The following is a 15,681-nucleotide window of genomic DNA, read 5'->3' on the forward strand; positions in this document are numbered from 1 at the left end:
AAACCCCTGTGTAAGCCCTTCTGTTCAATATGTAGGCCTCTTTGTTAAATTGACATAGTTCTGCCATTTTCCTGTATAACAGGCTGAAGGCAGGTCTGACCCAAATCATAATCAGCTCCTCTTTCTGTGAGGCCTCCTGCTCCAAACTAAGAGCCCCCACCCTACCCGTGTGCTAAGTTCAGTATCTCAAAGTTCAACATCCCCCTGGTCTTTCGACATACAATGGGCTGCATCCTGGACTGGTACATATTTTAAGGAAGTGGCCACCGCAGATGTGTCAAGCTAAAGAACACAGGAGATTTATACATGTATACATAGGAATTCCCGTACAATACCCATTTTTCTGCTTGCACATGCAATTTACGGCAGGCGCCTTGCCTGGGATATGAACTTCACCTAGCTCACGTACCACAGTTACTGGAAAGGGCGTCACCATCTATGGTAAAATATTAGAACCATACCGTAAGTGACGAGGTAGAAGTGGCGTGAGATGACGTTATTGTAGGCGCTTCTCATAGCCTAAAAATCATATAAAAGGGGAGCCCACACAATCCTCTGTGGACTACCTCGCTGTCTGCATGTAGGTAACAGACTGTGTAGGTTTTTCCCCAAGAGCTAAGAGCTCTTGTCTTGTCTTGCTTAAAGTGTCTTGCTCTGCTTTGCTTAAAAGTATCTTGTTCTATTTTACCTATATGAAATGTCATGTTATGTTAACTATTGTTCTCTTCACTTTTACATTTAAAATGTTTTGTATTGTAATTGCAGGATTGCTCACTCTTGGGTAAACGTGAGTGTTCCTAGGTATTTTACATTCTGAGAACATTTTCCTTGCTGTAACTTATGTTTCTCATAATGCATTTATAAATGTGTCTTTGAGGTTTAGTCTCTCTCTCTCTGACAGTACAATAATTTAGATACAGAGAATACCAACTAATCCATGTGACTATCTGGATTCTGTATTTTGTATTTGTATGCCTTTGTCTTGCAGTTTCTTGAAGTTGCACCTTCAAAATAAATCTGTTAAACTTTCAGCCTCGGTTTCCATGGCTCACATATCTGTTTCCTTCATTTTTAGAGCGAGTGTTCCCAGACACCCTGGCTCAAATTAAGGTGCCCCTTTTGTCCCTAACTCACTCCCTCGCTCACTCCGTGAAGGCTCCCAGGGCTCTGTGCACAGCCCCCTGCCCTCTTGACCCTTAATAAATCTTCCCTCCAACACACCCAAGAGCACATACAAACCCTGGTCAGATAGGGGACAAAGATGTTTTAAGTCTCCGTGACCGTGTTGTGGGCTGGGTGCATACACAATTAGGTTGACGCACGTTTCGGTGCTATTAGCCTCGTATTGACCACCTTCTTCAGGACCTTCTGAATTTACAAACTTTCGGCGAGTGGTTGAGGTATATGAAAATGCAATAAGAGAAATCTCCTAGAGGCACCACTGCTTGCTGAGTCGCTGATGTAGACGTGCCATCAGAATGCTATATGAGCCTCTCCTTTTACGCAGAACACATGTGTATCTGTTTTGCACGGATGTCAATAAAATACCACAACTCCGTTTCACTTCCAATAAATAATATTGGGCAAGTTATTCTCAAAACCGCTCAACGCTTGTTATCGGGTAACATCAATACCTTTTTATGCATTTCTTCCTATGACATGAGTTATAAAGTCATATCAACTCTGACTTATTATCGCTATGCATAGATGCGATCACAAAAATTTCCTAGGGCTCCAGTCCTCGCTAGTTAATTTGTTACGGTAGTTCTATAGTCAGGTGCTCTAAATTTGGTACGGTCACCCGCGTGGTGACCGTACCGAATTTAGAGCACCGTACTGAATTTAGAGCACCTGACTATAGAACTGCCGTAGTTAAAATGGGACGGCCATCTTAGAGTGAACAAGTCATTAACTGCAGGATACAGGGGAAAACAAAGAACTTCAATCTATGCCGATGTAGATCGACTTGAATGAAAATAATAAAATACTGGAGCATTATAAAAATAAATGACCAATGACATAAATAAAATTGAGCAGTCATCTAATGGAAGTCATAATGTAAGTAGACGATGCCTAAAGATATCGTACACGTCAACTGACCTAATAGTTCACGATTGTGATAGGCAATCAATTTACAAGCAAACAGCATTATCTCATATATCAAATTGGTACCAGCGGTGTGTTGGTGAGAGACAATACCAGTGTTAATGATTTCAAGTGCAGCAGTTAGAACTACAGGAAACGTATATCAGTGATAAATTGTTTCAATTGCTATCCAAAGTGAGTCTTAATGGTTTTATTCAGTATAAGATAATATAGCATTTTACATTTTCACTTTCCTTCTTTTCTTGTCATGTGTTTGTATGGCACTTATTTAGCACAGGCACTGTAAGTCATTATATGGGCACAGAAATCTATTTATTATATATTTGTATTTTAAGTTTATTAGGAGTCATCCTTCTAATTCCAATTTACTATGGTGATCCTGAGGATAGTCCAGTGGACTAATGACATTAGAGACCGAAACATCGACAACAAGTCCATCTCTTCTCATGTGACTCTGTTACTAAATTTTCATAGTAGAAAGATATGAATCTTGATTAGAGTGAACTTTGCGGACATTAATCTTTGGCTTTGTCTCTGTTCTGCTGTCTTGCTGAACTCTTGTCCTGCTGTGCTGATCTGCTGCCCCCTTGCCTGGGTAAGGGGAGGACTGGACCTGCATCACTTGTCCCCAGAGGGACTCCAATGGCCTACTGGCTGGCCTCCTAATCTGAAGTCTCAGGGACATAAAACACTTCCAACCAACCTGCTTCTGCACGTAGACTCTGCGATCTGTGAGTCCACCGAGCTAAGTGGTGCTACCCAGGTCCTGGACCTGTGGAAGTGGGCCTAGGGTGTTTCTCCAGCAGATCTGGCACACCCTGTGCTGAGCAGCCCCTCCCTGAGCAGAACCGATGCATCTCCTTGGCTGAGCGGCGCATCTTCCAGCAGAACAGACGCATCGTCTCTGTTGTGCGGATTTGACCCTTCACAAAAGACTTGCATCACTGTTGGACCCCACATCTTAGGACTGACGCATTGCCTTTAGAACCACTTTTCCTGGGGCAAGCCTCTCGCATCCCTCATCAACGGCAGCCTTAGCAATAAATCTTCACATGTCAGCTTCACTGCTCATCAGAGCCGACGCATCATCTCCAGTGTGCCTCATATCATCGACACCGGCCTTCGCATCCCAAGCTCCGTCAACAGGATCCTCAAAGTCGACGCATCAGGACCTCGCACCGCAGCCTTGTCGAGTCATGAAACTAACACACTGCCTATGCTGCGCGACACATCTTTGATGCATACCCACACAACTGCTCCACAACTAGGATTTAAGGTCCTTTGGTTCAGCGGGCCTTACTGTGTCCCTATAGCCGACCCACGATCCATCCATCGCAGTTGGACTGAACTGTGGACCATGTCTCAGTCAGGCCCGACCAGATATCCCCAATAGTGCTTTTTTGTGCTCTTTTTCACTACATAAAATTCAATTTCTCAAGTTCTACTTATTGGATTATGTTGTTTTGGTCTTGTTTTATTTAATAAATTAAGCTCTATTTTTCTAACCTGGTGTGAAATCTTTTTGTGTGGAGTTTTCAATGATTTACCGTTTGAAGCGTTGCACAAACACTTTACACATTGACTCTAAAGTTAAGCCAGACTGATCTGTGCCAAGCAACCAGAGGGCGAGCTCAGGTTTAAGGTTTGCCTGCCTCTTGCCCTGACTAGGATTGTGGTTGTTGCTTGCCAAGGTTTCATTTCCGAGTCAACCACCAACCTAATTTCTAATATCAGTGTAAAAAGATCAAGCTTTCTCCAGGAAGTTTATAAAACACCCTAACATCCTTACAATTGGGTTGGTCACTACCAACCAAGCTCAAACAGTGTTTCTAAGTTTCCTAAGGATCATGTGATTAAAGACCGAATTCAAAACCATTCAGTATAAGAGATCGCATGTACATGAAATGTGCATCAGTGACTCAGCAAAGCCAATGCAGTAGGTGGTTTTCCTCCATTTACATTCCAAACAGATTTAAAAGCCACTAAACAATCGAAAGCCTAATTAGCTAGGCCTTCTGATGCAAGGTTAATAGAAGTCTTAGATATTTCTGGTCCTGAATACAGAAATATAAATCAATAGTCAACCAACCAGGCAAGTTTTTTTCTCTACTGGTACCACCTGATCCTTCTCTTCTATGAGCCCATTATGGGTTGTATGGAATGGTATTCCCACATGTTATCACGCAGGGATACTATTCTGCATGATTACAAGAATTTCCCCACAATATTTTCACAGGGAGTGTTAGTTTCTGTGCATGGGCTAATATCAAATGCACAAAATAGCCAAACATATTTTAGAAGTTGGAGCGTGGTAGGAAGCAAACAGGGAAATACCTCTAAAGTCCTCCTCCACCTCAGAGTAGGAGGTAAATATTAGCAGTTACAAAACCATCTTTTTATAAGGAACATATGAAAGGTAGTAATACCCACAACACAGACAAGATGTAAGATTATAAATACAAAACTAGAATTTACTGGTTTGAAGTCAAACTTCCATGTACACACACCATGGCCTACAATCGTTTAACAGGGAACACAACCTCAAAGGAGCCAATAATGCAGTCCACAACTTTTCTCAATTGTAGCATGGAACAAGCACAGATCGAAAAGTACTGTAGGGTACATGAGATGCAAATAGTGATTCAGCAAGGCTTTCAACAACTGAAATATGATAATGTAACTCAGCACCATTGGGCATTGCCACCCCCTTGGTGCAGAAGAAGGCCCTGATTTAACTGGAGATGCCCTAACTCCTCCAGCATGTCCAAGCTTCTATGCTCACTGCATATTGGTTAGATATGAACATCATCCTGCACTTCTTTAATACCATTCTCAGATCACCACAAACATTTCTAGTGCCAGGCTCACCTTAATTTCTTGACCCAAAATTCCAGAAAGCGTCATAGCCACTTTCTGCCAGGACTGGATTGAGGGACACTGAGAAGACATGTGGACTTCATTTGCGTTGACCTCCCTGCATTTGGGACACTTCTTTGCCGCCTGAGTTCCCAGCTTGGAAAGTCTCTGTGGTGTCCAATAAGCCTTATGGACGGTAAAGAGATGGTTCTTCTTAGGTAGGGCAGACTTCACATATAACCACAAATGAGACATAGATACTTGCCATAACAAATCAAGGTCTTGGGCTGGCAGTTCTTTCCTCCAGATCTCCATCAGCGTGGCCTGGATCAGCATCCAGTACCATTCTGCCACTTCTTCCCACAGAAGGGGTCGTGAGCATATCCTGGACTCCCAGAACTGATTACCCTTTCCGTCCTTTCCCAGCGTTTTGCCCAGCTTGCTAACTGATAATATTTAAATTTAGAAACCGAGTCCTCGGATGTCTCCAGCAATCGCTGCCATGAAATTAATTTGGTCTCCTCTATGAGTTTTCCCCATCTGAGAATGCCACACTCCCTTAAAGGGATTGCAAGTGAGTCGAGAAGGCAGGCTGGGTACCAGGTGAGTTCCTGATAGGGGCTCATTTGCTAAAGTAAGGTATTTGTAGGGATAATCTTATTTGGTACCAAATCTTACATGCACCCAATAGAACCTTAATCACGACTATCAAGAAAAATCTGGGGTGACCGAATTTGAAAAGAAAAAAGTCTGTTTGATCTGGGGGGCCTGCAGTAAGGGCTCTAAACAATGGAGACAAAGCAGAAGTAACCTTCAAAGGCTGTCGGAAAGTCTTCAAGTGAAAGGCACCATAATATTGGTAAAGATCTGGGCTGGCAATACCACTGCGTTCCTTTTTCTCTTGAAGTTTCTTTCAAGAAATTCTAGACCTATTATTTCCCCAGATAAAGCTGGTAATCTACCCTTGTATTTTTTTGAACCACTGCTTCGCAAATTCTAAGGGGATGGCGTTAAACAAAAAAGTAAATTTAGGGAGGATAGACATTTTCAAAAGGTTGGATCTACTTCAGAAAGATAAGGGAAGGGCTCCCCAGGCCTGTAATTGTTTTCCAATGCTGAATGTTAAGTTGTCAAAATGTACTTGCACTAATTTCTCCAAAGTATTCACTACTTGGATACATAAGTATCTTATATTTTGTCTTATTAAATCACTCGAGTAATGGGTATTCCGCTGCATTGCCTCTGTTTTTTGCTGGTAAATGGCATAACCTAATACCCTGCCAAAAACTTCGAGAGTTTCCCAAATTGCAGAAAGAGATTTAGGTAGATCTCCTGTAAAAATCATCAGATCGTCTGCGTACAACCCAATCTTTTTTTATCAACCGTTACAAACAAAGGGGAAGATATTCTGGCATGATCTTAATTTTCAAGCCAATCGCTCAATATAAAGATTAAAGAAAAGAGGGGATGGGGGCATCCCTGTCTTGTACCCCTACCGATGTTTAATATTTTAGAGAGGTTCCCATTGACCAACTGAGGGGTTTTTAAAAAAGGCCTTAACTGCTGCTAGGAAGACCTCTCCTAAATTAAAGCGGTGGATCATCTTATACATGAAAGGCCAACCAACCCTATTGAAAGCCTTTGCGGCATCAAAAGTCATTACTGTCAAAGGGTTCCCATATTCCTTAGCCAAGTCAATTGCCCCTATTAACTCCTGAGTTAATTAATTCAGTCGTCTCCCTTTTATGAAGCCTTATTGATCAGTATGAATCAGGGTCCCCACTTCCTTATCCAATCGTTTGGTTAATATCTGAGAAAAGATTTTATAATCACTATTAAGGAGTGAAATGGGTCTGTACGACTCATAGGCTCTAGGATTTTTATTAGGTTTGAAGAGTATAGTTATGATGGCAACATCCCAAGAAGATGGCAAGTCTTGATTAAGAGTAAAATCTGAGTTAAAGAGCAGGAGCAAAATAGGAGCGAGCTCCTCTTTTAATATCATGTAAATCTCATTGGGAGAGCGTCAGGGCCCACAGGTTTCCCTTTCTTTAGGCTGCCTATGACTTTGACGATTTTCTCAATGTGGATGGGACTATTCAGGTCATCTCTTGCACCCCCCTCAAGAGATGGAAGGTCTAAATCTAGAGGAAAATTCTTAATTTGCTCCTCATCAATGATCAAGTCTTCCGTGTAAAGATCTTGAAAGAACTGTACAAAGGCATTTTCAATCTCGATTTTGTCTGAGATTATGTTGCCTGAATGTTGGTATTTGAGGTCCTGAATCAGGTTCTTTGTCTGATTGGCTGTAATCTTCCAGGCTAGCAATTTGCCACATCCCTTTCCATATTAATGATGAGACAGCCAACTGGCTTCCCATTTTCGCCTGACTATTGCCTCCAAGCTCGGCTCTTGCCTGTTGCAACTACGGCTCAATTTGAGCTATATTAGAGGCATTGGGGGCCGGTTCCAGAACTCTCTGAAGGGTGTTTACTGAGGCTTCAAGAGTATTAATGTCCTCCCTGACCTTCCTATTTTGAGCCACATTTAGACTAATTAGAATACCTCTTAGGAAAGCCTTAAAGGTGTGCCATACAGTATTCAGGGGGGCTGACTCGAGGTTAGGTAGCAACTTTCATGTTCTCTACTACTTGTGGATTTAAAAGTAGTGTGCGGTTTAGTGTCCATCTCCGCGGAGAGGGTCTATTCCTGGGAATGATCTCGAGAACAACTGCAGAGTCATCAGATACGTTTTCGGGAACGTGTGTTTCTTTGCTAGTATTTTTACTGGTAACTAAATCTACAAGAAAAAGGTCTATCCTGGAACGATGGCCTTGTTTTTTATTATGGAAAGTAAAGTTTCCCCCTTCTGTCCCATCCCTGTCTGTCTCCCATGAGTTTCCAAATATCAATAAGGCCAATATCAGCCGTCAGTTGTTTCAGAGCCAATCTCATGTTGGGGGTTGCGGCAGCTGCCCTCTTGAAAGTTGTATCTTGAACTGGGTCTAGAACAACATTAGTATGATGGGTTTGTTTATGTCGACTAACTGAATGAGTAAGGCACGTAAGGGTTGTCAGACTAGTAACAAAGCACTCTTACCTGTAGGGCGCTTGTTGAAGTTTGCAGAGAAGCTATGTGCCAAACTTCCCAATCCCCTATCGTACAACTCGTGCGTTTTAATACCCACTAAGGCTATGCGATAAGAGTTGGGGAGGAGGGCTGGATACTGGATGCTATCGTGTTCCTGTTGTCGACCTGTGAAGCATCAAGACGAAAGTATCATCAATATGACGTTGTTTATGAAGGAACCTCTACACTAGCTCTACTACTTAAGCCTATCCTTAGCATGTTCTGTCTGTTCGTTCCCTACCTGTGATCTACAGGTGTGCTGCGTCGCGTCCGTGATGTCGTCTGATGGTCGTGATGGTGTTGTCAGATGACTGGTTGTTGGTGTCTGGTTGTTGTTGTCTGGTTGTTGTAGTGTCGCGTTCTCTCAAGAAGGGATGGTGTAGCAACAACGTGAGAAGAGTTTCCTATAGTGACAAACAATGGATTTAAGCTACTTTCAGAAGACACATACAGCTGATTTGAACAGGTGTACAATGATGCGCTGAACTTACTTGTACATATTCCAGCGAATTCTCACCATCACGATTACTGTAATAAGCAGAGTAAATAACCAACACTACAATAACAGATAAGACCTCCTATCCTCTTGAAGTCTTTACTTTTGTCATTCAAGTTCTTCTTGTAATTGTTTCCTTACATCAAGAAACAATGATCCCAAAAATGACTGTTGTGTCTTTTTCAGCAGGTAAGATGCTGAAGCTTTCTTGCGTAGGGCGCCATGAAATACAAACAAGAGTACTTAGCTTTTGATGTTTTCTATTGTGCAGGCGTGTCCGGAATTCTCACCGAGACGCGACAAAGAGAAAAAGGACCGAAGCACGAAGACTCCAGCAGCTGTTGCGGCCGCTTGTCAGGTAAGCGTTACGGAACTGGAACCTGCTGTCTCCTTGACAACAAGTGGAAGGCTAAGCGCCTTCTGTAACTTGGGTGTGGCTCTTTATAGTTCCGCCACACCCAAGATGGCCGACGCACGTCGAGCGTGACATGCGTATGACGTCTTCCCAGTCCGTGCCAAGACCGGCAACACGGAAGAGTCAATGTCCACTGCCAAGCATTTGCGTGGTTTTTATTCACCAATTACTTGTATGTGATCACACTTTGGAAATCGTATTTCTGTCCGTAAAACAAGCATTGTTACAACCAACGAGTACAAACACAACAGCAAGTGTAATACATGTGATACAAAACATAATACATAGACATAAGACATAAAAGCACAATGAGAATGCTACTATAGGCACACAATGGCGTGCTGGTTGCACGGGGCAGGGGTGGGTTTCATGAAGGGAACATAACTCAAAAAGAGTAAAAATGCGCTTGTGTGTCAAGTCTTGTCTCATGATGATGGTAGGGGTACTACAGTGGGGGTGAAATCATGACAAGGGTGCGGGGTTGTCTAACCTTAGCTGTTACCCATCTACCAAGAGCGTCAACCACACACTCCCCTAACATGGCTTGAATGGATTTTTTAAAGAGAATGGAAACCCCCTTCACCATGCACGACTGGGAAGTACATACTCAGTGCTCAATCCATTGTTGACCTTTGAGTATCTAAGCTCTTTCTTCTTTGAGCAAATGGGATTCATGGATAACAAAGTCAATATCTACAAGTCTCAGATATTGCAGATTTGTTTTCCTTCTCGGGACAACCCTAAGGTCCTTAACATTCCAGGAAAAAATGTTCAGGTGTCTAGACTTATCTGAACTTGCCATGAAATAAGAAATGCAGGTACGTGGTGACCTAAAACTTCTAAGCAAGCCTGGGGGCCTACAATGACTGAAAAAGCATCTTGGCCCGTATTAACAAATGAGGAATTTTTTTTGTTACCCACATGTTCCCCCACCCGGTGAAAAAATGCTTTGTGAATTTTGTTTTGTGATTTTGTTTTTTTACGAGTGACCCACCTACCCCACCCCGGGGAACCATCCCAACAAACTAGAGATATTCTGATGACTACCTCATTTGAGCTCTCTCGCAACGTTACAGCAGTGGCAATCAAATTAGATTTGGTGTGCCTTAATCTGTTCTATGAACGCACTAACTTTGTTAGGGCCTCTAAAATTGTGCATTTTATTATTTCGCATCACCCTCAAAGAGGCAGGGAAACGAATGGTAGCAATGGCCCCTAGCCCCCTCAATTCTTGAATGTACTTCCCTAATTCCCATTGCCTGTCTTGAGTAGCGTGTGAAATATCGACCTGTTGGGGGGAAACCAGTCATCTTTTTTTATAGGTTCCTGCTTTGAGGGCTCTGGCTAGAGTTTTCTCCTTTAAAGAGCATGATTTAAGGTTCACCAGGATCCTTTTGGGGTTTTTTCCCCCTGGTCTTCTCGTATGTCATCCTCTAAATTGCATTCTTCTATCTCCATGTTAAATTCTTTTAATAGGTTGATCATGAAACACCTTATACCTTCTGCCTCCCAAACCCTCTGGGACATTCAGAATTCTAATCTTGTTTCTTCTTGCACTGTTCTCAAGGGCTTCCAGTTTATCTCTGAGATCTTTATCGCTGTGTTTCAGCTTCTGAATCTCCTCTTTGTTTGCTTTAACCTTATTGGAGAGATCGTCCAAAGAGACCTCCATAGCCCGACTCTTTCTACTAAATTATTGTTCTTATCTTCCAAGGCCTCACACATACCTTGAATCTTTTGTTGGTTTGATTCGGAGATTGCGAACTTCTCCCTGACCTCTTATAACAAGGTAGATAAGAGCATCTCCATATCAGTTTTCTCGGCCTGACCTGCAACTACGGCAGGTGACCCTTCTTGACCCTGAGAGTGATTCTCCTAGATCATGGGGCTAAGGCTGTTCTGCTCCAGCGTCAAATTACCCTCTGCTAGGGGATTGAATCTGTTTTCTAATCGTAGTGCAGCTTTCCCTGCTTTGGTGGTAACAGTGTCCTCCATATCCTTTGAGAGCCTGCTAGTTTTAGGAACCAGGGGCGCGGTTGTAGAGGGGGAGGCCAGAGTTCCCTGGGCTTGAATTTTGAAATAAGAGTGGAGCGAAGGTGTAATTTTCACACTGTCTGGTTTTTTTGGGGGGCCTATTTCCTGCCCTCAACTGTGGGTTATACAAGGGTGTTCTCTTAGCTTTGGAGATTTGGGAGGGGCCTGGTGGGGGAGGGCACGAGAAGCTCTGCTGTTTAGAGATTCTTGTGGGGCCGGCGGGGGCTCCTTTTTATAACAGGGGCCCCTAAAAAAAGTTCCCCTTTCCTCCAAATGTCCCTGCTTCTCAGCGTGTATCTATTTATAGAGCACGTAGCCGCTTAGCTGGTATCTACGTTGTCTGCGGGAACTGCCTCCATAGGCTTGGGGGACCCATCAACACCAACACCAACTGGGACCCGCAAATGAATTGGGGAAATTGAGGACAAGGTGTCAGCAAATAAATCATCTTAAAGGCAGAATCAATGAAGATTTGGTCAGCTAAAGAATAGATCTGCTCAGAAGTCTAACTCTTTGAGCAGGAGCAAAATAGGATATCTGGTCTCAAGAGTGGAAAGCTCATCTGAATCTAACTAGCTCAGTAATGCACATTTAAAACATACAATCCTCAACAAGATGCAACAATTCCTACGGTTCTCAGGAAGAGTGCACCAATCAGGATCGAATGTTGCCAGATAAGAAGGTCTTCAAGAGATATCTCGTAGCAGGATACATCGCGATTAGCCTGCCCTCGGCACTGGAGCAGAAATTAATTATTCAATTCTTGGTGAAACACATAAAGGTAAACAATTCTCACAAAAACCAAAACATTTTGTAACAATCTACTTTCCTTGAACTAATGTAGCTTGGCTCCTGAAACAAGTGAAAGGGCACAGCATCCTAAAATATACGTCATATTAGCATGAGTCATTTAAACAGAGGCTTACTTTAACTTTGGCTAACTTAACATGAAAATCACACCTTGTACATGGGGTATATGATGTGTAGGTTAGTAAATGAGCTATGAAAAACTAAAAGTATTAACAGTGCATCACCACCTGTTTCTGAAGCAATACCACTAGAACATTCACAATGCATTATGGATCTTGTAGTACTCTAGCCACACAGTCAACTGTGGAAAGTACGAGAATGCCATAAGGGTATTCCAATGCTGTAGTAATTCAGAACAACAACCAGAATGGACTTAAAGGGGTGACGGGAGCAACCAGAAAGTACACAGCTCATAATTTCCATACATCACATTACATAATTGGAGTGCTCGTCCAAATACAGCAGTACAGCTGTAGTTTGCTACACTATTAAAAAGCATGAGGTTTTCAGTATGTCCTGCCTGGAAAGAGCTTATGTATTACACAGATATACATACAGCAACAAATCCATATTTCATATACCACCTATAGTTTTGTCTGTACATTAATGCAAGTCAACACAGGCCCTTGTGTTGACTATTTAACAGGCACATTCCCAAAAATGTTATCAATCATCGATGAGCAGTTCTGGACACCCAGCATGAAGAAAGGCTGTGGCCTCCCTAAGGGCGGAATGGGGGGACGGGGAGTGTGCCATCACCTCCATGGACTTCTAGGAATCAGAATGGGCATGTGGAATCAGATGAATCAATCCATACTGTGAGTCTACACCTGCAGGATGCAGGATGTCACGTTTTGGTAGATGGACCTATTGATCACCCCAAATGTCTTTACACCCCTACGTGGACAGAAGGGGCACACAGCACACCCATAATGGGAACCAGGAGACAACAGGCAAAAGGGTAAGTAGGAAAAGGGTAGAGGTAAACCGTGGACTCCAGTCACCTATACACTTGAATACCTATAAGGTATTTGCAAAGGTGTATTCAGACTTTGGCTTACTACTCTCTTGTCAGAGAGATGTTATTACAAGCTCCAGACTGACCAGGAGTCCAGTCCAATCCTCAGGGCACAACACAAAGCAGTAATTTTAATATTGGCTATGAATCAGAGCATCCAGGAAGGAGGACGAAGGAGGACGAGGAATCACAGAGGGAGAAAACAAGGCCAACAGGTTATGGGTAGGTAAAGCCCAAATACAGGGGAGCCGGAAAGGGGAAAAAAAAGAAAGGTGAAGGACTGCAAAACCGAATGCAAACTATAGCATAGCAGAAAGCCAAAACAACTTGCATTATTGTTGCCAGGTGTGAATGACTTTGGTAAATCGATTATGCTGTCTAGTCTTTTGTGGATCTCTTGCCTCCACTGAACTGTCTTCTACTGTTTGCACTCCCTTCTTCAGTTGCAAGGGCTCATATAAGATCTGCCTAATGTCTCTTTCTTTCTTTGAGAAATGTGAATTTGATCATGCTCTAACTGGTGTGCTGATCCTGACACCAGGCTGGTGTTTCTGCACCCAGAATTACCAGATGAGGCAAAGTCTCACCTAGTGATTCTGGGCGTGGGAACGCCTGTCATCTCAGAATTGCCTGCAGTAATACTCTCACCCCACTATTAGTAAGGGCAAAACTGAATTAAGATTATCTCAGACCTTTATATCTAACAGCTCCCTTCCCTGTTAAAATACAAATTACCCACATAACCCTCTATTTTAGTCTTTGCTGTTGCTAAAGATTGAGCTTCTAACACTAATAACACATGGAATTTAAATAGTGTTCCACAGTTGCTTCTAATCACTAAAGAAGCCCATAGGTTTCCAGTGGTTTTAATGTGTGGAATGCATCCCCTTACCCTCTAAAGGAAAGTTACCTGCCAAATAGTTTTTCATGTTACAATGTATCATTTACACCACTGACAATTTGCAGTTGAGCTAACTCGGTGCATGGAGTTGCAGTGTTCATATTATTCCCGCTATCCAGATGGTCGTTTCTGATGGAAGACTCAGCTGAAGCTTCACCATTGGGCAGAGGAGCTGCAAATCAGGTGGGATGGGGCATTCTACATATTATGGCTAATACCACACTTTTACTATGTTTTAAATGACCCCCTAGCTTTGAGGATGGCATTATGCCTGATGTAAAGGATCTGGAACCTCCGAAACAACAGCAAGTTGTCAACTTTTATGTTTTGTTTAGAATCACATATATACCAGAAATAGTAAATAGGGTGATTGATTCCGACAATACAAGTAGACAAATGTTGATGACTTCATCAGCCAAAATAAATGTATAGTATGAATGTGAAGTACGTTTTTATTTTTCACTTTCCCAGGCACCAGCAAATAGACTTAAAGTGAACCTTTGCTTATTTAACTGTGCAAACTATTAGTTCTATCAGTAAGAGACGTACAATCTGATATATGTGTGTTATGTTATGATTTATGTAATGTTCTTGTCTCGCACTCTTCTACTGTCCTCGCTACACTCCTGCACGTCAACGGATGTTCTGGAGCGTTGGCGTGTGGAGGCTGTGTCGAGGAGAGAGTGGAGGCGTTTCTCTGCTAATGCCGTGTTTCATTAATAAACACGTTTAACTACGTTCCTGTCTCCGAAATTGACTTTACAATTGGAGACGAGTGGAACAGGAAAGAACCTACGCATTAATTTCGCTTTCACGCTCTTGCTGATCTACAATTGACTGCAGACCCTGCTATCGGGAAGCGGACTTCAGCAATCTTAAAGTGGCAGTTTCTACATGGAATTTTCTGCCCTCGGTGATGTACTGAAGATTACCTCAGGTCGTATTTGCCTGTTAAAGTGAATCTATCTACTTATCTCTCTCCTTTGACTGCGTTGTTATTCAAAATTTTCAACCGTCTCTTCACCTGCGCTTCTGCCTTTCGCGTCTCGTTCATCAGCACACGCAGCAGAGTTCACCTTCTGATTGGCCGCATCTTCACGCTGTGACGTGACGTTACAGTTCACGTTGTGCAAACATAGCGTGCCACCATCTTGTCAGGCGTCTATGAGTACTGCATTCCTCCGCATTTCAGTGTTTTAATTTACATGTTGTACACGCGGTGATGCGCACACCTAATTATGAGCGCATCTAGCCTACAATATACACGGTGATGCGCACACCTTTTAAACTGTTTTGGCACATTTATAACGCGTGCGCACACCCAATTACGGACAGACTTAAGACAAACTTAAGACAAAATCCTAATTTAAGTCTGTCTTAAGTCTGTCTTAAGTTTGTCTTAAGTCTGTCTTAGGACTGTCTTAAGTCTGTCTTAAGTTTGTCTTAAGACAAACTTAAGACAAAATCCTAACTTCTGTGAATACCAAAAGCAGTAAGTTTAGGATTTTGTCTTAAGTTAGTTCTGTGAATCGGGCTCATTATTTACAGCTTGAACTGTTTTACGCGCACTTAATTACTAGCGCATCCTGTCTACTGGTACTCTGTAATTAATACAGTGATGTGCACTTTCTTCCCACAATCTTACAGTGATGTGCACACATTATATGTAGTTGTTTTTATTCAAGCATTGTGGCATCCACACTTCCTTCTACATTTGAATAATAAAAAAAATAAAAAAATGACAAGCCAAAGTTATTCAATCCAGCCTCCTCAAGCGTTCTGGCCTGCCGGTTCTGATCCATGCATGAAGTGGTCAGAGTGGAAGGCCTATTTCCTCAACTTTATTGACACTATCGATGAAGATGGGAAAATGACACCAGAGAGGAAAAAAAAACTTTTATTACATTCGGTTGGT

Source organism: Triturus cristatus, chromosome 7 (assembly GCF_964204655.1).
Source record: "Triturus cristatus chromosome 7, aTriCri1.1, whole genome shotgun sequence".
Lineage (NCBI taxonomy): Eukaryota > Metazoa > Chordata > Amphibia > Caudata > Salamandridae > Triturus > Triturus cristatus.